Genomic DNA, 25308 nt, shown 5'->3' with positions numbered 1-25308 from the left:
CATGTGTGTTTCAAGAAAATATAGTGCCTCGCTTTCGCATTCTATTGATAACATGTTTTAGAGCCTGCAACCTTCGCGTTCATATCACTTCTAACTTAAGCTGGTCTCTTCATATCGAGCACGTAATCAACAACGCTAATTCCATGCTAGGTTACTTAGGTCGCAAATTTTTTCAACGTTCCTTCTTCTGTGAAACTTTTGCTCTCTAAAACACTAATTTGTTCGAAACTGGAGTATGCATCATCAGTCTGGGATCCTCCTTACGACAGTCATATTACTGCTCTTGAGATGGTTCAGAATAACTCTGCGCGCTTCAACATCACTAATTACAACCGCACTGCAAGCATAACAACTATGAAGTCTAGCCTTTCTCTTCCGCTGCTGTCACTTCGTCGAAAAGTAGCTCGTATTCCATTATTTCACAAGTTTTACCATTATCCTGTACTGCGCGATTGCCTTATCCCACAGCCATTTTATGTATCCCATCGTACTGATCATAATCATAAAGTCGGCTTAGTTTCTTCTAACACCAAATATTTTTCTCAGCCATTTTTTCTGCGTACCTCGCGTGACTGGAATCACCTTCCCATAGATATTGCCGACATCAATAATTACGAGATGTTCCACCAAGCAATAGCTAGCACTGTAAATTCAGGTGTTATTTAAATTCGTCTGTACGCTGTATATTTCTAATCTTATTCCTCTGTTTCTGCAACTCCCCCTCTGTAATGCCTCTGGCCCTGAGGGGAACGATAAATAAATAAATAAAATAAAATAAATATTTAGAACCCACAGCGATCAGCTTCGCTTAGCAGCTTTAGTACAGCAGTTCGTAAGCTGTCCAAGGTTCCTCAGTTGCTTCCGTGCTGCGCGAGATATACCTTACAAGTATGGAGTGATGAATTTCAGAAAACCTTATTGGCCTACATGTGAGAAAGGTGTACCCCTTCATAGATGATTACCTATTTTCCCTTCTTACAAGAGGTGCAGCCTGACAGCATGGTGACTACCACTAATGTAATCCTGCGCATCTACAGCACATAGTCAGGTGGACAAAAGTTCACCTGCGAGTGTTCTTTTGCCAACGCGATGCAGTTTTTAGGTGTCGTCGCTTCTCTGAGCCACCTGTGTTCTGGATATGCCACCCCAGGTCCAAGGAAAGTGCGCTACCTTTCGATAGTGTTCATTCTAAAACGGACTGTAGCTAGCACTAATCTTCAGGCAGCTCTCAATAAATCTTGCCCAGATCATTTGAGTCAAAGCTTCGGTGAGTAAGTGGCTCGCATTATTAGTGCTCGTTATGGAAGTGCATTTGTTCCCAGCCTTTGTGAAAGCCTGCTCTACAAAAAGACCAAACAAAGATAGAAAAGCGAAGCAAGAAGCGAACAGCCAGGTTATACCGTATTTTCGCAGGCTGTCGCACAGTATTAAGGAGATCGAAAATAGATATCAGTGTGCTTTAGTCTGCCTCGTATCATGCACGTATCATGCTCTGAGAAGCACACATCACCAAGTACTCAAAATTAAGGAGCAAACTTATTTATAAGGTCCCCTCACCTGCAATAGCGTTTACAATGGACAAACGGGAAGATGCTATAAGGATAGGGCCTAAGAACACAACTTCGACGCAAACATAAATCCGGCGGTTTCTTGGCATACCATTGTAAAAGCTATGGTTGCGAACCACTATTCAACAAAACCAAGTTTCTTGGGTACCTGAAAGACAAACTGAAGCCAGACATTATCCAAGCTTTTCTTATTTGTAAACTGGGAGAGTTGTGTCAGCAGAACGTCTGTTTCACTACTTGATAATGAGCTGCGATTTCTGGACGGACACCTGTAGGCTGTTTCTTTTTTGTGCAAGGTGATCCCTGCCATTTTTTCTGCAATTTTCATACGTCCTGATCACCCTTTGACAGAGATCGATTTTTTAATTTTTGACACCGTCTACACTGGTTCCTTGTTTTTGCCCTTTTCTCCTTTGACGCAGTCTGGCTAAGAGATATGCCACTCTGTGTTGATAAAGGCAGGTTATTTTTTGCTCAGTCCAGGTTATAAGCCGGTTCGATATCAATTCTCCTTTTTCTTACTGTATAGAACTGTGTAGCGGGCTGTTAGTAGGCAATGATGGCACGGACAAATATAGGCTTATCGCTCGATCGCGTGTCTGATGTGCATGGGTGGTGGTTGTGCCTATAAAATAGGGCCCTTTGAAACTAAATGAATCATCAGGCAGTCAACGCCCATCTTGTAAGTATTCCTTCTCATCATCTATGCCATCTTTGCGATGTTTCTAACAGTCCAAGAAAAGGGTAGCTTTTTATTACAACAAATTAGCTAGGCATGACGCACTGCAAGAAGCATTCATAGACGGCGCCCGCGACACCAAGAACGAATACCGCGGAAAGCGCAACACATCAGGACGCCAAGCGCACCTTCGTGCGCGGCCGAACTAGTTGACGTAATCACATCGTCACGGACGTTTCGCCCCGGTTGACTTTTTTGCAAAGAACTGATTACCGTTAATTCATTACAAAACAATAGAGTTATAGCATATCGTTACCGTGTTTACGTTACCGTTTACCGGGCTCGGCTGGCGACATCTGCGCATGCGTGCCCATTACCGGGCCGGTAACACTTTAACAATTTACAGAATCTCTTTAGCGTTGCGGATAGAGATAGCGTTCGCTCGTAAACAAACAAGGCGGCGCCCTGCACGGCCGCTTCGGACCAAATACAGCATCGCCGCCGCATTCTTCGGCGTCATTTCTCGCTCTAAATGAAGGCATTCGCTCTTAATTTGCATATTCTCACTCATACGTCGAGGTATAAGTGACAACCATCCCGTGCTACTGAGATAATTCAGCGATTTTCGAGCAGTTAGGCCGAACTATACGCGTAGCCAAAGTAGCAACAACATTGTAGTAGCTTCTGTGCCAGCTTTAACATTTCCGTCTATTTTCATAATTTTCTTCCTTGAAAATTAAAAACATTCTGGTAGTGCTGGTAATATTAGCCACGAAATTCAGAAAAAAAAGTTTTTCCAGTCGAGAGTTCAAGCGCTTTGACTTACTGTCACCAGATGGCGCCACTATATTTACATCCAAATCATACACCCAAACCAACCCAAACATATCCAAACATCCAAAGAAGCGACGCTGCGTGCGGCAAACAGAAGGTGTTGCAGCTGCGTTTTTTACAGCATTCGCAACGCAGTAAGCGCAGCGTACGCTAGCTTAGTGCGTTGTGTGTATTCTTTACTGGTCAGGGTACTTTCGAAGCCGCTGAGCCGGCCGTTAGCAGAAAACTAGTGAGCACGTCTTTATATACAGAGAAAAAGATGATTAAAGAGCATGCAGCATCTGACTGCAAAGAAATGCTTGCAATGCATGCGTATTTTGTTTGAAATTAATGCTGGGGCATCTTCCATCACCATCATACGTTTTCGCCTTACGGTAACTTGTTACGGGAGAGACGGTATGCTAAAACGTCATCTAGCGTGCGCAGCGCTAACCGGAAAATCCGGCGTCCGGTAACACGGTAAAGGGTAACGTAAACACGGTAATGATATGCTATAAGTCTCTAATAACTGCATTGCCCGAAAATTTATCGTTTTGAAAAGTGATCAATTGATTACAAAATTACACAAACATGTAGTTAAATACAAGTAATCGATTACAAGTAGTCGATTACGTACAACTCTGTTAAGCGTACACTTACCGTACAACAGCTTTGGTAGAAAATTCGATTCGTTGACCGCGTTTTGAAAAAAAAAACTGTAGTTATCGCATCCAGTGCTGACAGGAGCTAGAATGAGCATGCAACGAAGATACCGCGATTCCTGCTTACAATGAATCTCAGGAAAGTCGGACATGTTGATAATAACCTTACTGTGTATAACTAAGGAGTTATATTTCAGCTTTTCGTATTTCCTTCGGGACTATAATGTGGGAGGAACAGCTAGTGCACAGAGATCGGAAGAGGGTGTACAAGGGCCTTGTCACATAGTTTGGCACTTGTGTGTCTCCCGCAGTGCATGCTCCACCTGTCAATAGTAGTGGGAATTGTGTTTCACCTACCACGCGGCCGCACCAGTCGGAGGCTTTCATTTTGTGGTTTCCAGCGCACTTTCTTCTTGTGCATGCCAGTAGCCCAGCGGGCAGCACGGATAATGACCGGTAAGTTAAACAGCACTTCACAACGTTGTTCCTGTGGAACGGCGATGTGTGTACCCTGGAGATTCGTCGGCGACTGGTGGTAGTGTACGGAGAGCAGGACACATCCTGAAGAATAGTTTTCTACGGAAATAGTTTTCAACGGAAGGTACGGGAAAAGTACTTTTCGCTGTTTTATAATCAATCCATTCATTTTCATCCCGCGTTACTCATAAGTGAAAATGCCATCGTTGACATGTCCTGTGTTTTTAGATTTTTAAAAGAAGAAGGTTGTCTCAGGAAGCTATAAATCATGACCCAGTGAATCACGTGACGTCTCTCAGCCACTTGCTCATTCTTGAGGAATAGGCTGAGGTTTTTATTTGATTGGTTGGGATCCGCGACATCCTTGCCCAGCCAAGGATGGACGCTGAGGCTACCTGATCTTTTTAATGTTTTTACCTTTAGCCATTCCTAAATCTCTTTTTCTCTGTTATTAGTAGGTAGGTAAACTTTCAGGCTCTTTACACCACTGATCACTTTTCACAATTTTATTAAATCGCGCAGAAATTATTTCCTATACCTTGTGCTTGGCGCATGATGGCCTCAGTTGCCTATGTGCCATTAACCCAACACAACACAATAGTTTTCTATTGGGTGGAAGGCTAGAAAGTGCGCCGCATATCAACAGTGAAGGGAACCAGCCCTGGATGGCCGCCAACTGTGGTAACGCCAGCATACATCGCGCAAGTGGAAGCCATAGCTACCAGCATTCCACTCGGTAGAAGACAGTTCTTCAGGATGCTGCCTGCTTATCCCACAGTGCCACAAGCCCCCAGTGAATCTACAGAGAGCTGAAAACCTTCTTCCACAAGAACCATGTCTTCCAATGCTGGCTGTCCTTGCTGGTCACTATTGATGCCGCCCCCTCGGCTACTGGCATGCAGAGGAAGAAAGTGCACTTGCAACCACAAAAGGGATTCCTGTGACACATGCTGCCGTCTCGAAGTGGAACACAGTCTTCGCTACGAATGACAGGTGGAGCATACGCTAATGGAGGTGCACCGGCACAAATAAATATGGTGCGACCCTCGCATATCTCTGGTTAGATGTAGCGGAGGATAATAATTGTATTTCTTATTGTAACTATAAATGTGTGATAGCCTATTATCCACCGCTACTTATGGAGAAAGAGCCATTCTGTACGCATTATTTGACTGTCATGGATATATTATTACATGGAATGATAAAGCTGTAATTTAATACACAATTTATTTGCTGCCATCATCAGTAGGAAAAGGAAATTTTCTAATGCCTATTACAAGAGAGTTATAGACTTCATTTAATGAATTTGCGTTCGTTTTATTTACCCCCCTCCCTGATTTCGCCAAGGAACCTTGGTCTCAGAAGCCACCCCAGTGGAAGCAGCTGCCATCGCAGGGCAGTGACGCATTGCTTAACCGCTACACCACTGTGCCAGGAGTGGCATTAGGACTGCCAGCGACCTCTGCATGTCAAGTAGAGGATGACCAATTCTGCATATACCCCAGGTGGTCGAAATTTCCGGAGCCCTTCAAAACGGCGTCTCTCATGTCCTCAGGCGCTTTGGGGCGTTAAACGGCATGAACCAAAGGAAACCGTTAACGCTATTGCGTCATATCCTTACGGCGGAGCTTAAGTGAACCCTCCAGTCTTATTGCAGCACAACTACGGCCCCCACTCACAGATTCCACTCGCCGATTTCAAATATGTTTGTGTGAAACTTGTTCAATCTTTAAAGCCAAGCTTTGAACCGGAAACGAAACTGTAGCAAAACACCTACGTGTTAGCGCACGTCATTCGCAATTAGCCTAAGTGCACTAAATCGTATATCATTTATTTATTTTATTTATTCACTAACTGTATTTCCATTGAGGCAACACAGCAGAGGGAATTTCATGCGAAAAACAGAAGGTTATACACGGTATCAATACACGCAAAGCGTGGGAAAAAGAGTTAACGTATGTCATTAGTGCAACAAGTGGCGGAAGATTCCAAGCGCGTGCTGTGTCCAGAAAAAAAGATTGCCGAAAGGCGCAAACTTATTTACCTTCAGGTTATTTACCTTTGGAAGGGTCATCTTTCTTTGGGATATATACGAAGGTAGTTTTATGTATTTCTTGGGACTAATGCCAGCCTGGAATCGATATATGCTACAGAAAGCTTTAATCGCAGATTTCTTCTTCGAATCTTCAGGCGTGGCCACTGGAGACTATGTTTGATCGCCGTCGTACTGAGCTTTCTGTCGTATTTCCAAGGACAAAACTGGCAGCCCTGTGTTTTCTTTTTTCAATTTTGTTAAATAAAAGTGAGGTTTAAGAGCCCCAACATAGGCATGCGTACCAATAAGTAGGGAACTGAAACCCAGTGCCAAAGGTGCTTATTCGTTAAGTTATTTATGTGGCATCGCAAATTCGAAGTGGCTGAATCTAAAGTAACCTCAGTGACTCGATACTTGTGTTCTTGGTAGGAGAGCTTCCTTGTAAATGTGACGTGCATACATTTTCTTACAATTAATGCCATCTGCCAACGTACACATTACGTTGCCTTCATATCGAAATCATTCTGTAAGGCATCATAGACACTATGGTTGTCGCTGACTCTGTTCCTACTAGCGGAGATAAATGTACCGTTTTTGAAGCTGTAACTCTGTTAAGTATAGCGCAGTACCTTAAGGCCGCCGCTAGGGCTTCACTGTTTCGCACGATTCCTAATTTGGTACGAATATTACCAAACAATATTTTCCCACCTTTCTTTTGGTCGGCGCCATCTTCTTTGGTCAAGTAGAGAGTACGTGTAAAAAATTCTCGATTCGTATTCGATTTTGTTCTACTAGTATTCGATTAAGTAAACAAGGGGAGGGGAATGAGGGGCTCGTTATAAATATGACAGAAGCCAACAGCCACAGAAACCAAAAGGAACAGGGGATTTTTAATTTTTTATTTATTTATTTTGTGGTGTTGATCAATTTAGAATATTACTGAATATGTCATCGCTTAAAGTAATTGATTAGAAAAGCAGAAGAAGAAACAACCACATGTCGCCGGTAGGATCCGAACCCACGACCTCGGAATTACGCGTCTGGTGCTCTACCTCTGAGCTACGGTGACGGCTGTCAAATCTTCTACTTTCGGGGGTATTTATGTTTACAAGTAACCTAACCTTGAGAGTGTTCATCAGCGCCACCCACGTTCATAAGCGGCGGACGTAGAACGTCCTGATTTACCGCATGTGTGACGTAGAACGTCATCGAACGGAGAGGGCGGAAGCTGCGTGTGAACCCTCTTATGCTTCCTATGGCATAACATAAGAACGATATTCGTATTCGATTCGACAGCTGCGCTAGAGTATTCGTATTCGATTCAGTTCTGAAAAAAATGCTATTCGCAAATCTATAACAATATGTAGTGCGCATAGAAACTACTCTCGCAATACGGACAAAAGGATACGATTTCACGCGCGCCGATTCTCTACCATGTGTTACGCGGCTCTTCAGCTATATGGCGTCTATTTGGGGACAATAGACGACACGCGCAAAGCACTTCCAGTAAACGAGAGCATTTATATAATCTCAACCAACCTGAGAATCCGTGCAAATGCTGCAACTCGCTTTTTACACTCAAAGGCAGTGAAGTTTGCCTTTAATTTTGTACGTGTTACTCTTACAGCCCGCTACAGTGGCTGAACGGCTTCGGCGTACGGCTGCTTAATACAAATGCACTAGGTCGAATCCCAGCCTCGGTGGCCGCTTGTCGATAGAGGCGAAGAGAAAAAAAAGCCCGTACGTTGTTCGATGTCAGCGCGCGATAGCATTATGGAAAACAACCGGGCTTCTGTGATCGCGCAGGTGCAGCTTCGATTCTAAACACGATATACCATACCATACCATACCATACCATACCATACCATACCATACCATACCATACCATACCATACCATACCATACCATACCATACCATACCACACCGCAGATCTCCGTCTTTAAAAGCAATAAAACTGGGTGCAACCCGCAATGCTTTTAACGTGATGCCGAGGAAGCAGCCGGCATGTTCTTGGGCGCCGGACACATTCCAGAAAGCCCTAGTTCTCCAATAGGGCGGGCCAGATTTCCGTGAGACCGGAAGCGTTCTCACGCGCACGAAGTCCTCCTGCGTAGGCGGTCAGACTGTTACACGATCCCGAAGAACTACCGCTGTCGGGATATGCGTTGTTTGCGAGCGCCGAAAACAATGGGAAAGGAGAGGAATACGAAAAAAAACATGTTCATTGCCAGCGCGGAGAAGGTCACATGATCACGCCTGGAGACAACTGTCACCAGAGGGAAGAGTACGTCAGTCTTTCACAGTCGCGCCTGTAAGCCACACGTGCTGGCCAGCGACGAATGATATTCCGATCGCATCTCCGCCTCAGGAAGTTCGTGCACGCTGGTCTTCAAGCCAGGGCCTGGATCCTCAGAAGCCCCGGCAGTACGTCCACGCAGTAACTTGTTCCGCTCTGAATTGCATCTGCATTTGCTGACTCGGTAAGCTAATGATGTAGCGCGTTGCTTGCTTCTGCGTTTAGCGCAGCAAAGTGCAGGGGTGGCTAATACTATGCTTATTTTAAACAAATAGCCGTCACTAACTTCACTGCTGCTACTCCTGCAGCGCTACTCTTTTTATAGGTTGGTTGATCGCTAAGCAGCAGTTCCAGCAACGAAGTGGCAAAATGGCAACGGGACTTTCGATTGCTAGGCGCGCGTTTTATTTTGGGAAAACGCTCGCTTCATGAACGTGGAAATTGTGGATGAGCCTGTTTTTCCCTAGCTTATTGCTTCAATTACTTCTTTATTTGGATCTTGATCTTCGTTGTTATGAAGAGGCTATTCATGGTTTTCTAAGGAGGAGCAGTCAATGAAATGCTCGCTGTGTTAATATTAAAAGGAGTGCGCATCAAATAGCTCTTACGCTAAGAGCTTCTACTTTCGCTGCATGGCGGAGTTTATTTGAGAGATTTTAAGGTTCGTTCCAGTATAGTATTGTATGGTATATTACCGCATGGTATACTATGGTGTGACACGGCATGGCATGGTATGGAATGACCTGGTAGGTAGGGTTTAACGTCTCAGTGCTGCACATGGATTATGAGAGACGAAGTACTGGGTAGGTCCGGTTTTGTTTTGAAGCCCTGCGGTTATTTACCGTGCACTGATAACGAGCCTCATATGAGAGCGTTTGAATTTTGTCTCCGTCAAAATGCGGCTCGGGTTGGATCCCGCGATCATGGGCTCAGCAGCCGATCTCCACAGCCACTAAGTCACTTCGGAAGATTTAGTGTTTGTCTAGGACCATGCAGCGCTTACTGGTCAGGCTTAGAAGGTAAAACTTGAGGAAATAGTTGATGGACATAAGTATTTGAGTTTGTTTAAATAAATATTTTGTTGAAGTGGATTATTTTTATAGACATTAGTGCAGTACAAACGAAATCGAATTACTTCTATAACTGTGTTTGCTTAAAAAAAGAGCAAGTTTTCACTGTATGCGTCTTTAACATCATCACAGGCCAGTTATGCCTATGAACTATGCGATATATCTGTACTGGCCACCGCTTTTTCGAATTTTTACAATGACAGCCTCATACGGCTTAGGCTACCAATCAAGACCCTGTCCTAGCCTCGTTTCCTTCTCCGTCGGCTAGCCTTCGCGCCTTCTGAGCAGTTTAGGGGACAGTAATTTCTTGGGGGCGCCCTACTTCGGAACATGGAGGAACTGGAGCAGCCGGTAACAGCCGCATTGAGGTTCAGAGGTTAGTGCCGTCAGCCTACCCTGGAGTCACTCCAGTCACTCGTACCCTATCACTCCTGTAGTCACTTCACCTTGCGAAAGCCGGGTCGCGGCAACTAACTGGACTGAGGTGTTGGAAGGATTCCATTGCGAAGCTAACGGTGCGCCTAGCATTCAAATAACAGACGAGGTGCTGAACTGGTCATCGCTAACACTTGATTGGAGGAACGCATTCATCACGCCCCGCGACAGGATGGCCAGCATGACCGCTGGCTCCGCATGGGTTGTGACGTGCGCGAGGCGGTTTTACGGTACCTCGCGCATGCCTTCGTAAGCATAAGAAAGCGTTCTGCTAGCATCTAGACGAGAGGGCACATTGATTTACATAAATGACTTTTCAGCTTCAGGTGAAGCCTTGTCGAGCTCTTGTTGAATCAACTGGAAACCAGCTTTAACCCAATGTACGTTGAGCCTACTCAACATCTGCTAAACAAAATTTTGCTTGGTTGTACTGAGCGTAGTCTGTATTGGAGAATTAAAGTTTATTTTCAGATTCAAAAGCTTTTGCAGAGGACACAAACCGTGAATTTAGGTCCATAGGTGCATTAGTTGAAACAGAGAAAAGGACTCCTTTTATAAAGTATTCGGCAGGCCAAGTACTACGCTATACAGCTTATTTGGATATGTTAGGGGTACGATCTCACATAAATGACGTTACGGAAAAATTGCATATGTTTTGATAGTTGTACTGTGGAGCATTACAATGCTCTGTGCTGACATGTAATCTCATCCGACTGCTCAAATAAGCGACTGTGTCAAATACAGAGAATGTCTTGTTTCTTGCATATGTAGTTGTCGGTTTTCGAAATCCTGTGGAAGCCCACACATAAATATTTTGCTTGCTAACTGCTATTCAGATATTGTAATGGCAAGCCTTGAATAATTTAATTTTAGTAAGAACAAGACTGCGCGAATAGGACAAGGACAAGAGGCAAAGAAAGGACTTCAACATCGCACGTGGGCAGCCGGAGTCGCATCCGTACTCGCCCCGTCTTACTCTTCCTCAAAATCAACCGACTAGCTTGCAAGAACGTCCTACTGCAGCTTTAATTCTGTTTTGGGCTTTTCATTCGTAGGCTCTGTGAGCAGCAAATTACCAGGAGTTGGCTGATGATGATGATTAGGATCTCCTCCTTAGCGCTTAGCATCTCCTCCATCAGCTGCTTACACAATAGCAAGTGAACAAAGCCAGTAGGCTGTGGTCCGCGGTCCTGGCGATTTCAACAAAATTTTTGCTGAACGTATTCAACACTACAATTGTTGAGTAATTTCTGTCGAATTCATGTTGAATCATGCCTTAGGGCATTCGTGTCTAAGCCTAGCTGTATTAAATTAGTTTCACATGCGAGTTGTAAACCGAACTTTATCGCATTGTACGTATTAAGAATGCCTGCAGCACCTGTTAAGACACTCGTAAACCGCTCAAACTTTTTTCTTGCGCACAAAATATGCCAGTGATGCAATATGCTCTTTCCGGCATCCCTGCTTCGGAGGAATCCTATGTACGCTCATAAAATAGGCGCATATGTAGCGCTCAACATTTAAATTTCAAGAAGTGATCTCTGCTTTGCGTACCATCTACCGGCATCGACAGTTCTAGCAGTGTAAACCTTTACCATCCCATATGCTACGATGCGCATGTTAGTCTATGTATTTAAATTTAGTAATTCACCTGTTCTTGTTTTTCCACCCGGTATATTTCTTGTTCGTATATGATATTCATTTTCCTTAAACTGCGTATAATAATTTGTTTTATTGTGGGTTTTTTCATGTCACATTGCAAGTGTCCTTTCTATTGCCTACCCCCCCTTACGGAGTACACTCGAAAGTTGGCCTTTAAGGGTATTTTAAATAAATGAATAAATAAATAAAAAGGCAGTCCACTTCCGTGTGCTATCGAGATACATTTTCAAGCCAGGTAACAGGAATTGAATCAAAGACTATTCGCACACTGTGGCTTAAGAGTCAAAGTCGTCGCTTGAAAGTTCTTCTGATAGTTTGATTAATCGTCAACTGGGTGTATTTTCTCAGTATGTACGTGTACCGTATGTTAGTCGGCAAAAGTTTGTTTTAGCGCATTGAGCCATAGGTTATGGTGTTCATGAACCACTGCACGAGTACGTATGAAAATATCCAATTTTCCCTAACATACACTGGTTAACAACTTTAATTTCAGAGGCAGTATCCAGTCCCGAGCAGCTTCCTATGAATTCTGTTCCACCATCGACGTCGACCTCTGAGCTCGTAAATGTGGCCGATACAAATTGGGAGGACTTGGGGCCATCGCGGGCTACGAGTGAAGAAAATTCTGTTCGGTATCAGAACATTGAGATAACAGAAGAGGAGTTGAGGTACATCTTTTTCCCGTACACTTCTACGAATTTTCCGGACGCTGTGAGACACATCGAATTGCACACGGCTGAGAAAAAATTTAAATATCCCCTGTGCCCAGCGGTGTTTGAGGCCCCCTGTGAACCTAAAATGCATATGGCCTCCTCTCACACTGATCAAAAACCACACAAGTGCGACCAGTGCCCTTTTTCAGCTGTCTATCCTAGCCAGCTACTTCGACACAAGCGTAAGCACACAGGTGAAAAACCACACAAGTGCGACCAGTGCTGTTTTTCATCTGCCTCACCTCGCAAGCTACTTCGACACAAGCGTACGCACACAGGCGAAAAACCCTACAAGTGCGACAGGTGCCCTTATGCAGCGGCTTTAAAGGAAACGCTCGTTCGGCACAAGCGTACGCACACAGGCGAAAAACCCTACAGATGTGAGGTGTGCTCATATTCGGCGAATCAGAAAGGGAATTTAAACCTTCACATGCTTACGCATATGAGAGCAGGGGTCTTTAACTGTACTCAATGTTCATTCGTGGGTTCAAGCACTGAGAGCCTCAAAGAGCACATGTCCGGACACGGGGAGTGAGTTCTTCATTAATATGCGCAGGTGATGACGATGCTTAATAGAGGCACATGCCTCACCGCAGAAATAACTATCCACTTTTTGCGGACAAGCGTGAGGTAACTGTTTAATGTACGCCGGACATACAGTATTTTTGTGCATAATTTTGTGCAGACATTTGCAGCTGCGGCTGCATATTCTTATTAATTATCATTATTTTAGCACTAGACACAGCGCATCAGGTGCTTCGGTTCTTACGTGGACAGCCAGATGGTGCGCCTTCTGTGTAATGTCGATACCAATAAAGTGGAGACTGCGAATATGTCGTTCAGCGTAAGCTCTTTCTTGCTTCGAAGTGCAACTTGCCGAAAAAACAAACATGAAAGTTGATCACAGGTACAAAAAAAACGTCTTTTTAGACCAGCCTTTATAAATCAAAGTTAACTGGTAAATCTGTAGCTTCCTCTGAACTTTTCGCCTTAAAATTCCCGCAGCATTTTCAGGCCGCGCTCTATGGATTTACAACAGTTTTGTTCATTTAGAATTAAACATTTGTTTCTCTTTTATTCCGATCTCTGGAACGTCTTACTAACTTCCATGAATCTTCGATGGAATGCGGATGTCAGTCATCATCATCATCAGCCTGACTAAGCCCACTGCAGGGCAAAGGCCTCTTCTATGTCTCTCCAATTAACCCTGTCCTTCGCGAGTTGCGGCCACTGTATTCCCGCAAATTTCTAAATCTCATCCGCCCAGCTAACTTTCTGCTACCGCCTGTTACGGTTTGCTTCTCTTGGAATCTACTCCGTTGCCCTTAAGGACTAGCGGCTATCTTAGCTTAGCTGTCTATCCATTATATCATCGCTTAGAGCTAGCGGTTATCTAACGATGTTTTTTAACAAATCATCAAACATTTCGTGTACTTCATGTTTCCCCAAATAAAATGTTTGTCAAGCCGCTACGCAGCAGACATGCATCTGTCTGCCGTCGCCAAGCCTGGTTAGATTTTTAGATCAAATAAGACGAATAATTGGCAGCTAGTTAATTAGATGAATATCTGCTATATATATAGCTGCCGGAAATATTTTTCTAGCCGGGCCAGCCTCGTTTATCGCATGAGTTGGTTGTGCGGGGTCCGCTGACCTTCCCTAACTGGATAATACATATCACAACTTTTGTTCGAATGCTTAAAACTTAAGTCATTGAACGTCGCCATCTTTTTCCGTACCGTTGTATAGGTGCACACATATCATTCACGAGTGCATCGGGTGTACTGCGTGCTGAGGCAACTCTAATCAAGGGAAGGAAGGCAGCGGAAAAATGCTCAAGTACGCGTGGAACGAACACGAATGCCCGAAAACTGTCAAATGATGTCCGTTTTGTTCTAATCAAGGACTTCCGCATTTATAGATATCGCAAAGTGCGCATTCACGATTATGGTACGTATAATCTCCGGTTTCGCAGCCAATGCCTATGTTTGGAATCTGACTTCTGCTCATAAGACATCTCACCTGGCTACCTGGACAATCGAAACAAAGAATCATGGTCTGCTCAGACCAACAAATCATCAATGCGAAGTTCAAATGAAGGGCTGCACTGCATAATTCAGCCAGGCAGATTTCTTTTACGGCATCACTAAAGGGAAAATTCTGACTGACGTAAATTGTGAGTACACTGATCGCTTCACAAGCGAAGTAGCTCCGGCTTGTAAGACAAGCTTCAAGTATCGAAGCAAAAGAGGCGAAGAAATGTAAACTAGAATAAAAAAGAAGCAGGTCCTTGAAAGAAATATGGATGACAGCAGATAGGCGACCAGGCAGTAACCTCTTTTTGTCCTCCTCCCCCCCCCCCCTCCAACCCCTTCATCCAAATGGAAGAGGGAGGAGTGGATGAACCTCATCGAAATTGCTCCAGCGTCGGCTGTTATCCCCGCACCCCAACCTCCTCATCCGACCTTTCCCGACTTAAGCTCCCATCCGCCTTGTTCTCGAGCCTTGGTCTTTTCTTCAGCTACTTGAATCTGTTCATCTTTTATAGCGTCGGAGGAAGGATCAGGATTGGTTTCATAACGTAAGCTTGAATTATAAAAAAATTAATTGGACTCAACACCGATTTTCTTTAATTTATTTAAAAACCTGGCCCTCTACGCAGAGAGTTAACTACTGAGCTAGTTGGTTTTCAGCTATATTATCGGGATTTCCACCGCAACGAGGACATATACAAGACAGAGGACGACACGGGCGCTTATTGCAACTGTTTAATCAGGTGAAACAGTCGACATATATAGCCTTTCCTGTTTCAGTGCACATGTACAAAGCGCCAAGAAAACCACAGGAATTTTATCAGAGTAGGCGTGGAAGACATTACTCCTCAGCCTCACAAAGAAAATCTGAAGTGTCAGCGAATCAGCTAGAAGCCGCTTTTTTGACGTAAAAGGCTTTCGGAATTTCACGAGCCGTCTGCTATCTGCTTCTACCGAGAATCCTCACATCGCGGAACCTTGGTGTACAATTGGTGCAAGTCCTACAGTGTTCGACAAGTTTCTCGCCCTCAATATTTTCAATATCTTTTGCATGTTTCTTAAGTCGGTCATTCACGCAACGTCCCGTCTGTCCAATACAGGGTTTTCCGCAGGACAACTTAATTTCGTAGACGATGTTAGCGACGAACTTTACGAAACACTGCCGATGTCCCTTTTGACAGCCGACCTTTTTGCTTTCGCAGGTTATGCGACGGCTTAGCTGACCAAGCTTGCGGCGGGCTGAGGAAGCCAACGGTACATTAAATCGGTTTGCCAATTTCTTCAGGCCGCGAGTAACTTTGTGAGCGTAAGGTGCCACTGCCACCACGGGCCTCTCATTTCCCGCCATTTCATTCCTGCATGCTCTAGCCTTCACCTTCTTCAGAGGCTCTTGTGACACAGGTATCAAGATCGACTCAGAGAAGCCGGGCTTCAACAAGCCCGTCCAATTCTTAAATCTATCTTGCACCCGCCGCGGTGGCTCAGTGGTTACGGCGCTCGGCTGCTGACCCGAAAGACGCTGGTTCGATCCCGGCCGCGGCGGCTGAAATTCGATGAAGGCGAAATTCTAGAGGTCCGTGTGCTGTGCGATGTCAGTGCAGGTTAAAGACCCCAGGTGGTCAAAATTTCCGGAGCCCTTCACTACGGCATCCCTCATAGCCTTAGTTGCTTCGGGACGTTAAACCCTAATAAACCAACCAAATCGAAATCTAGCTTGCTTATCATGTACGAACGACTTCCGGAGCGACGACTCCAAGCAGAAGGTTGCGATGCCCCGTTTCACAACCTTCGAGTGGGCACAATTATACGGCAGGAGAGCCTACTGCGCACATGATGAATAAGCCCAGCAAATGTGCCCATGTCAAAACTTTAAATATAAATCTAAAAACTGAAGCACGCGATTATCCGGCCATTCAAAAGTAAACGTTAGCCCTTTTCTAAGTTGCCTAAAATCATCTAAAACGCTGTTTACTATTGTCTCAGTATACAGAGTCCGTTGCTTGTTTAAAACAATTAACAAGTCGTCGATGTAGTGAAACACTTTAAGGACCTTGGCATTAAAGCTTGTCATTATCAACATAAGAACCTTGTCATTATTAAACTTTTATGCGCGCTGGTAAACGGTGTCATCAGCGATGGCATCGTCAAATGCCCTAGCTGACGTTTGGAGAAGGAAACACTCCAAGAAGCCGGTCTAAAGAGGTTCATGTGCAGCTTCAATTTGCTTACTATTGTACAGGTCGCTGTGGAGGTCGCCCAGGAGGCGACCACGGCCACGTTTATTTGTGTGCTGCCTGAGAAGAGATAGCGGCAGAGCAGCGGAGGCAGCGTCCGGCCGAGGCCGAAGTCCAGAGCTTTCTCTGCGGTCGCTAACAATACTCACGGACTCTCAAACAGCCTGCCGAAATTACATGAATGGCAGGATAGGTCGTCACGCGCTCCGTATACTCCTCGCAGCGAGCGACAGAACTAAAAACCAGGAAGAACAAAACGACAAGATCCCACACAAAATTGTGTGGGTACCGGGGCACATGGGGGTGGCAGGGAACCTAGTGGCCGACAGGATAGCTCGAGGATACATTACTTTCCGAGCATTCGACGAGACCGCGGAACTCGCACCAGCACCCAGGGAATACTCGGCCATACTAGAAAACTATAGAGGCAGAAGAATGCGATATCCCCCACCGCACAAATCTCTCAGCAGAAAGGAAGCTCTCACTTAGAGACAATTACAAACACGCTCTTTCCCAAACCTGCATATACTAAATAAAATGCACCCTACGATATACGCGGACAAATGTCGCTGGTGCGACGAAAAACCTTTCCTATAACACATCACATGGGCCTGCAAAAACACAGACGTGGTCCCCAAAATACAAAACCCGAGTGTGGAGCAGTGGGAGACTCTGCTGTCCAGCGACCGCTGTGAAGACCAACAAGGTCTGGTACAGCGAGCTCAAAGGGCGGCATTGGCCAGCGGAGCCCTGGACTGAGGGACACCGACCACTGAATAGAGGCGGACGACTTCGACAGAGAAGGCTCCTGGGGGTAGAACCAAGACGTCTCCGAAGATGCCCCCAAGCCGCAGGAAAAACCATTAGTGAAAATAAAGTTTTCCCTTCCTTCCTTCTGCGCTAGCCAGCGTTCTCCTTCGCGTGCCCACCGCTTCGTCTTCTTCGGCGTGCCGATACGGTGGCGCTACTGTGGCCCGCAGCCAGCACTAACGACTAGTTTGTGCGAACAGGAGAGAGAACTCTAAGGGAGGTCGTAGGAGAAACAGAAAAGTATGAGCTGGGAAGTAAAGGCCGGTAAGTTCAGGTCGGTAGTTCAGGAAGGCCATCGAGCAGGAGAACCAATCTCAGGCGGTCGAGCGTGGCTGCTACGCAACGGGCGATGATATGCAGAAAGGCGACGGTGAAGACAAAGGCAGCAGGCGTGAAAATTAACCCAGAAAGCGGCGACGAGATGGTCGTGGTCCAGTTTTGAGGGCAACTGGTAGAGTTGAGAGTGCGCTCGAGGATGGCCTGAAGATGGACCAGCGTCCAGATTTGCGAGCGTGTGAAGTGCATCGCCCCAGCCGGTGTGGTAGAAGGTTCCACCTGCTACAGCAGCAGTGGTAGAGGCGGTGGCGCATGCGCTCGAGGCGTTGATGCGGTGAGGCGGCGAGGCAACGGCAAGGCAGGCGAAGGCGGAGCGAGAAAAGGGCGGCTTTGGTACTGGCAGCGGTTTTTGGAGGAGTAGCGCGCAAGTCCGCCACGTGAGCGTCGGAAGGAACGGGCTGCGCTGGTGCTGAAACCGCAGGCGGTGCTGTATGGGGCCCGTTTAGACGCGTCCATGTCGCAAGCATGCCGCCACATTCGGCGGCTGTCTTGTCAGTCGCAGAGGCAGAGTTACTAGCGAAGCCGACTGATGCCCAGGGAACCGTGGTAAACGGTGGGGTTGCGAATTATGAGCGACAAGGCTCTGGTGAGGCGTGCATGCGTGCCTCGCGACAGGAAGGAGAGATGGGCTCACCGGAAATGGGCAGGAGGGTACAGGCGAACATATGACGAGGAGCGGGGCTGCGCCGCAGGTCGGGTTACTTTCCGAAGAGGTGGGGCACGTGTCGAGAGAGAGCTCTTCTGGTGATGATCCCAGGGCAGGCACCACAGCTGGCAAGCAGGGCTGGGCAGGAGCCGTGGGACGGGTGCTCGAGCGTGGATGGGCGTCTATAGCCGAAGCAGGTTGTACCGTGCGGGATGGAGGGCGGCGAAGGTTTGCGCCGAAAAACTTGAAGGCGTCCTTCAAATCATCGTAACGGTGTTCACCCGGCGGCGGAAGGTCAAGCTGGGAAAAGAGATCGGCAGGCAACTCCCTTTTCACGAGTAGGTACCGCCAGAGCTGTGATCGGACGACGTTCACGTGTAGCTGGGAGTCCACCTGCACAAACCAAACGACAGGGCTGTGCAGGCGGAATGGCCACAGCCGCATACGCGAAGGGTCGTGAAGCTCGGGTGGCTGCCACTCGTCTTGAGCCTGGTCCTTGGCGAGAGGGCAGGAATTCGAGCGTGCGGTCGGTGTTAAAGCAGCCGGACCGGAGACGCTGGACTGGAGCGGCAGAGTACTGGCCAGTGACGGTTGCGGCGTGCTGTTTCTCGAGGATGCAGCCGGAGACGAGTGCGATGCTGGTGCGGGCGCAGGCGCTGGCGGTGGCGACAGTGGGTCCGCTTCATCATACAGCGTCAGCGGGTAGTATGATGCGCCGTAGTAGACGAGGACGGCAGCGCGCAACTCGTTGTAGGGCTAGCATCCTGAGGCAGGGCAGGCGAGTCGGCAGAGGAGGTCCGGCTGGAGAATGTCGCAAAGGATTGCGTGCTTAAACCACTGGATGGTAATGCCGCTCAAGCACATCGCAGCCTCCAGTTGGGGGAAGCACCCGCCGACGCCTGCAGGCCGGAACGCTGGGAGCGGGGGGTTTAAATCCAGGTCTTGCCAGCCTGCCATGCTGGGACGCCGCTGGGATAGAAGGCGCGGCTCGCCGGGTCACCACTTGTACAGGTAGCTGTCAAGGTCGCCCAGGAGGAGACCACGACCACGTTTATTTGAGGGCTGCCTGAGAAGAGATAGCGGCAGAGCAGCAGCGGCAGCTTGCGGCCGAGGCCGAAGTCCAGAGCGTTCTCTGCGCGAGCCAGCGTTCTCCTTCGCGTGCCCACCGCTTCGTCTTCTTCCGCGTGCCGATACGCTGGCGCTACACTATATCACCAGGATCATCGATCTGATGAGGCAATACTTTAATTTTTAAGAAAAAGCACCCTCATAAAATCCGACACATCAGTGTGCTCGACTGCTCCTGTAGAGAGGCTCTGCTTATCTGCTTCGCTTATAACACGGCCGCAACGCGGTTCTCTTCCAGAGAGGTTGTTTCAATACGTGCTGTTCTGTAATACACTTACAAAAAAGCAAAATTAAAATAACAGAGATCATCAAGGTTACTTCACTACAATAAAAACTTCCCCCCTTTTTGTTCTTGTAGATTTTTTTTTCTTGTTTCGAAAGTAGGAAGCTAAGCTTCGAACATATGCTAAACACTCTGCTTGGCAAATAACTGACTTTGCAAAGCGCATGGGCAGACTCAGAGGCAGCCGTCAAAAACCTTCATATTGTTATTTACAGCGCAAAAGAAACGAAAGACGTACAGAATGAGGACACAGACAAGCGATTTCGCAATTAATTTTTTATTACGAAAAATTACTCTATACAACTCTTGTCATGTGATACGACATTCAAGTGCACTCGCGCAGGTACATTGCAAGAGGAAAACCAATATAATCACACTACACCTGATCGAACAGGAACCCGCCTTCTCCCTTTAACTTAAAGACAAGATTAGGAATTATCAAGGAATGAGACCTGTTTATCGACTAGCGTAACAGATGGCTGGCTTACCCACTGCAATTGATTTTTCAGAAGTAATTCTCATACACTCGTCTTGTTGTTTTATTTTTGTGCCTAAATAAATTCTTTGTTTTAGCTACCAATATTGCCCTGTACCTTTCAATATGAACAGTTATCAACCTGTCCAACTGTCCATCCTTCTTCGACTAAATTCTGCAGTAAAAAACGAAATGAATAAATCACAACTTTGAGTTTAATACTATGTAGTCTACTTCCCACAGAGAAGGTTTCTCTCTCAGCTAATGATACCACCAGTAATATTAATATTCATGATTTCAATAATCTATTACAGAATTCATGATACAATATGAGTATCTGCATTAGAAATCAATTTCGGTTCTGTATCTTATATCTCTGTCAGAAATACAATTCTTAAGGGGATTGGGTATAAGTATTGAAGGCTTTCCGCCGTAAACTTGACCGTTGTTCACTTTTTAATAAACTTCAGCATCACCCATCGCTGCTTGAAGATTTCTTTCAGGAACCTGCCGCCTATTTTCCACGCCGCCATCATCCTTTCAAAGTGAAGCGCATACCATGCCACACATCCCTTTTTGCAAAATCATTCATACCACCCACGATCATCGAGTGGAACCGCTTACCGTCTAATATCGTTACCGATTTAAAACATTTAAATTTCAAGAACTGATCTCCACTTAGCATACCATCTAACAACATGGACAGTTCTAGTAGTCCCAACCTTTGTCATCCCATATGTTATGATGCGCATGTTACTCTATGTACTTAGGTTTAGAATATTCACCTGTTGTTGTTATTGCATCCGGTATATTTCTTGTTCCTATATGATATTTATTTGCATGACTGCATATAATATTTTGTTTATGGTGGGCTTTTGTCATGTCACATTGTAAATTTCCTTCCTATTGCCTACCCCCCTTTATGCAGTACCCTCGAAAGAGGGCTTTTAAGGGTATTTTCAATAAATGAATAAATAAATAAATAGGCTGGCCACTTCCGAGTGCTATCTACGTACATTTTCAGGCCAGGCAACACAAATTGAATCAAAGACTATTCGCACACTGTGGCCTAAGAGTCAGAGTCCTCGCTTGAAAATTCTTCTGATAGTTTGATTAATCGTCAACTTGGTGTATTTTCTCAGTATGTACGTGTACCGTATGTTAGTTCGCATCAGTTTGTTTTAGTGCAATGAGCATAGGTTATGGCGTTCTTGAACCACTGCACGAGTAGGCACGAAAATATCCGATTTTAACCGACATACACTGGTTAACAACTTTAATTTCAGAGGCAGTATTCAGTGCCGAGCACCTTCCCATGAATTCTGTTCTGCCATCGACGTCGACCTATGAGCTCGGAAATGTGGCCAATACAAATCGGGAGGACTTGGGGCTATCGCTGTTCACGAGTGAACAAAATTCTGTTCGGTATCCGGACTCTGGAGGAAAAGGAGAGCCGTTCAGGTGCATCTTCTGCCCGTACACTTCTACGAATCTTGCCGACGTTGTGAGACACATCGAATGGCACGCGACTGCGAAAAAATTTAAATGCTCCCCGTGCACAGCGGTGTTCGAGGCGTCCTACGAACTTAAAAGGCATAGGACCTCCTCCCACACAGAGGAAAACCACACAAGTGCGACCAGTACCGTTACTCAGCTGCCTCACCAAGACAGCTACTTCGACAGAAGCGCACGCACACAGGTGAAAAACCCTACAAGTGCGACAGGTGCCCTTATGCAGCGGCTTTAGATGAAACGCTGGCTCGGCACAAGCCTACAAACACCGGTGATAAGCCCTACAAGTGCAAAAATTGCCCTTATACAACGGCTACAAATAGCGTGCTCGTTCGGCACAAGCGTACGCACAAAGACGAAAAACCCTACAGATGTGAAGTGTGTCCATATTCGGCGTATCAGAAAGGGCACTTAGACCGTCACATTCGTACGCATATCAGTGTAGGGGTCTTTAAATGTACTCTATGTACAGGAGGACACAGGGGCGCAATAAAAGACACGGACAGAGAAGTAGACAGGGACGAGCGCTCGTCCCTGTCTACTTCTCTGTCCGTGTCTTTTATTGCGCCCCTGTGTCCTCCTGAAAAGTTATGAACCAACACGCCCAAATACAAGTACTTCTGTGTACTCTATGTACATTCGTGGGTTCAAGCACTGAGAGCCTCAAACAGCACATGTCCGGACACGGGGAGTGAATTCTTCAGAAATGTGCGCATGTCATGACGATGCCTTATAGTGGCCCATGTTTCTCCAATGAAATAATTATCCACTTTTTGAGGACAAGTGCGAGCTATTACGTTTAATGTATGGCGGACAATAGGTATTTTGGTACTGAATTTTTGTATAGACGTTTGCAGTGTGGAGTAATTAACCTTCACCGCTTTCTGTTGCATGTTATTATTAATTCGCGTTATTTTAGCAGTAGACGCAACGCATTAAGTGCTTCGGTTTTTACGTGAAGAGTCATGTGGTGTGCCTTGTTGGTGAAGTTGATACCAGCAACGTAGAGACTGCGGATACCACGATCATTCAGCGTAAGCTCTATCTTGCTTCAAAGTGCAACTTCTCGAAAAAACATGAAAGATGACTAAAGCTAATAAACAACTTCGGTGATACGCCGAACCATTTGTTTGGAGACGGCCTTTTAGTCTTATTTAAATGGCAAATTCGTGTCCATACATTTACTTGCCGTGCTAAAATTCCCGCGACATTCTCGACCTGCGCTAAATGGATTTTTTTTTAATGCGATGTTTATTGCCTCAGGGCATAAAACGGCATGTAATGATAAATGAGGATGCCTAAATAAATGAGTAAAGGTTCGCTGATCTAATGAAATCGAGCAGTGAACGATGATGAGGTCCTTGTGTCCAAGCGGTGTATGAAGCACTGTTATCGGGCGAAAGACCCGCTGCCGCCAGGTGCCGAATTCTTGTAGGCTTCAGCGCCGGGCAAACCCACAGCAGGTGGTGAATGTCGGCCTCAAGATTTCTGTTCTTGCAGACTGGACACCCGGGGCGGGGAAATACACCTTCGAATTGCGGCCACTTTCGTGTAACGGCCGGAGTTAGGGCAACCCCGACCCGGATCCTCCGAAGCGCAACCTCCTCTGCACGGGTAAGACCACGGGGGAGGGTTACCGCACACGGAGGGATTAGAGCACGTGTGCGGCGCCGGAGGTGTTCCTTTTTTGTTAAAAGGAGGGTGCTGTCATCCAGTGTTAGGACTCGAGGCGAAGACGAAGTTGGGGTCACAAGGTGGGTCGCAGAATCTGCACGGCTTTGCGAACTCAGGAGGTCTCGTGGGACCCACTGAATTCGGATTGGCTGCGGGATGCGTGCCGCGAGACGATGGATGTCCTGGCAAATGCCTGGGGTGCGACTGACGCGTCGTAGTAGGCGTATGACTTGAAGAGCGCCGGTGCGGATGACAATGCGAGCCGTAGGTAGTAGGGGAACGGCGGCCACTGAGCATAGTGCCTCTTGAACAGCAAGCATCTCCACAGAGAAGGAGGAAGGAGGTTACAACGATTTACAACGAGGCTTCTCAGCTACAGTTAAACATTTTGCCTATTCCATTCCAATCTCTGGAACATGTTAGCAACTTCCTTGAATCTTTGATAGAATGCGGATTTCAATCGCTAACCTTCGAGCAATTTCCGCGGTCTAGCCATTATATCATCGGGTAGCGCATGTGGTAAGCCAACGATGTTTGAGGTCATACCAACAAACATTTCAGACATCTCATGTTGAACCGAATAAAACGTTTGGCAAGCCGCTACGCAGTCGACATGCATCTTTCAGCCGCCGCCGAACCTGGTATGATTTTTCGATCAAATAAGACGAATAAATGGCAACTCCTTAATTCGAGCAAGAAATGCTACCTATATCGCAGCGCTAAATATCTTTCTTGCCAGACCGGCGTAATTTATCGGAAACTCTTTCTGAATGTTTGAAAACTTGAAGATCGTTGAGTATTGCCACCTTTTTCTATACTGCCGCATGCGTTTATGCGTATCATTCACTAGTGCGTGAGGTGCACTGCGTGCTGAGGTGACTCTAATCTAGAAAACGAAGGGAGAGAAAAAAAATACTGGACAATTACGCGGGAAGCAAACACGGACTCCTGAAAATTGTCAACCGATGTCCTATTTTTTGTAATCAGCTGTCGCAGGTATATATAGGTATCGCAAATTGTGCATTCAAAATCATGGCACGTCTATTCCGCGGGCTCGCAGCCAATGCCTTTGTTTGGAACCTAACTTCTGCACACATATTGCACCTGCTTACCTGGACAAACAAAACAAAGAATTGTGGTCTGGTCAGAGCAACAAATGAAACGCTGCTGTGCAGTACACAGACGGCGGAGCACATGAATAAGCATGTACAGTCTTTGTAAAAGGTATATAGTCCAAGGGGTCTGCTTCTGAGCTCTTAAGCGCGGCTCCTCTTTCATACTCAGGGAGCCTAATCTCATGAAGGCAGGTGGAATTTAAGTCCTCAACGGTATAAAGCTTAGGACTATCCAATGTGCGAAAGAGCCTCGCAACACGGCTTGGAACCAAACCGATTGCGCTGTATATTTTTGACAAAGCCTGTAGATGATTATTTCTGTGGTTTAAACAGTGGCAGCCTTAACTAGCCCATGTTGCAACAGGGGTGTGTGAAACGCGCATTGACTGTGCAGCTACTGACGGGTGTCACGTGCCTCATCATTTAAATAAGCGTACTAAATCAGCTGAATGGAAAGGAGTATTAGGAATCTACTTTCGCGGACTGCCAGTATTTTTCCACATATTAATACTCAAAGACCAATGCAACATCATTATAAACCAGAGTGATGTGTTTTTAAAAGAGTAGAAAACTGAGCTAGTTGGTTCATAATTCTTGGTGGGTACAGCCGAAATAACAAGACGCAGACACAGAAAGGAACACGTAGAACGT

This window comes from Amblyomma mixtum, chromosome 3 (genome assembly GCF_055824585.1).
Source record: "Amblyomma mixtum isolate Tamu chromosome 3, ASM5582458v1, whole genome shotgun sequence".
Classification (NCBI taxonomy): domain Eukaryota; kingdom Metazoa; phylum Arthropoda; class Arachnida; order Ixodida; family Ixodidae; genus Amblyomma; species Amblyomma mixtum.
The sequence above is the reverse complement of the archived record's forward strand: the minus strand, read 5'-3'. Positions refer to the sequence as shown.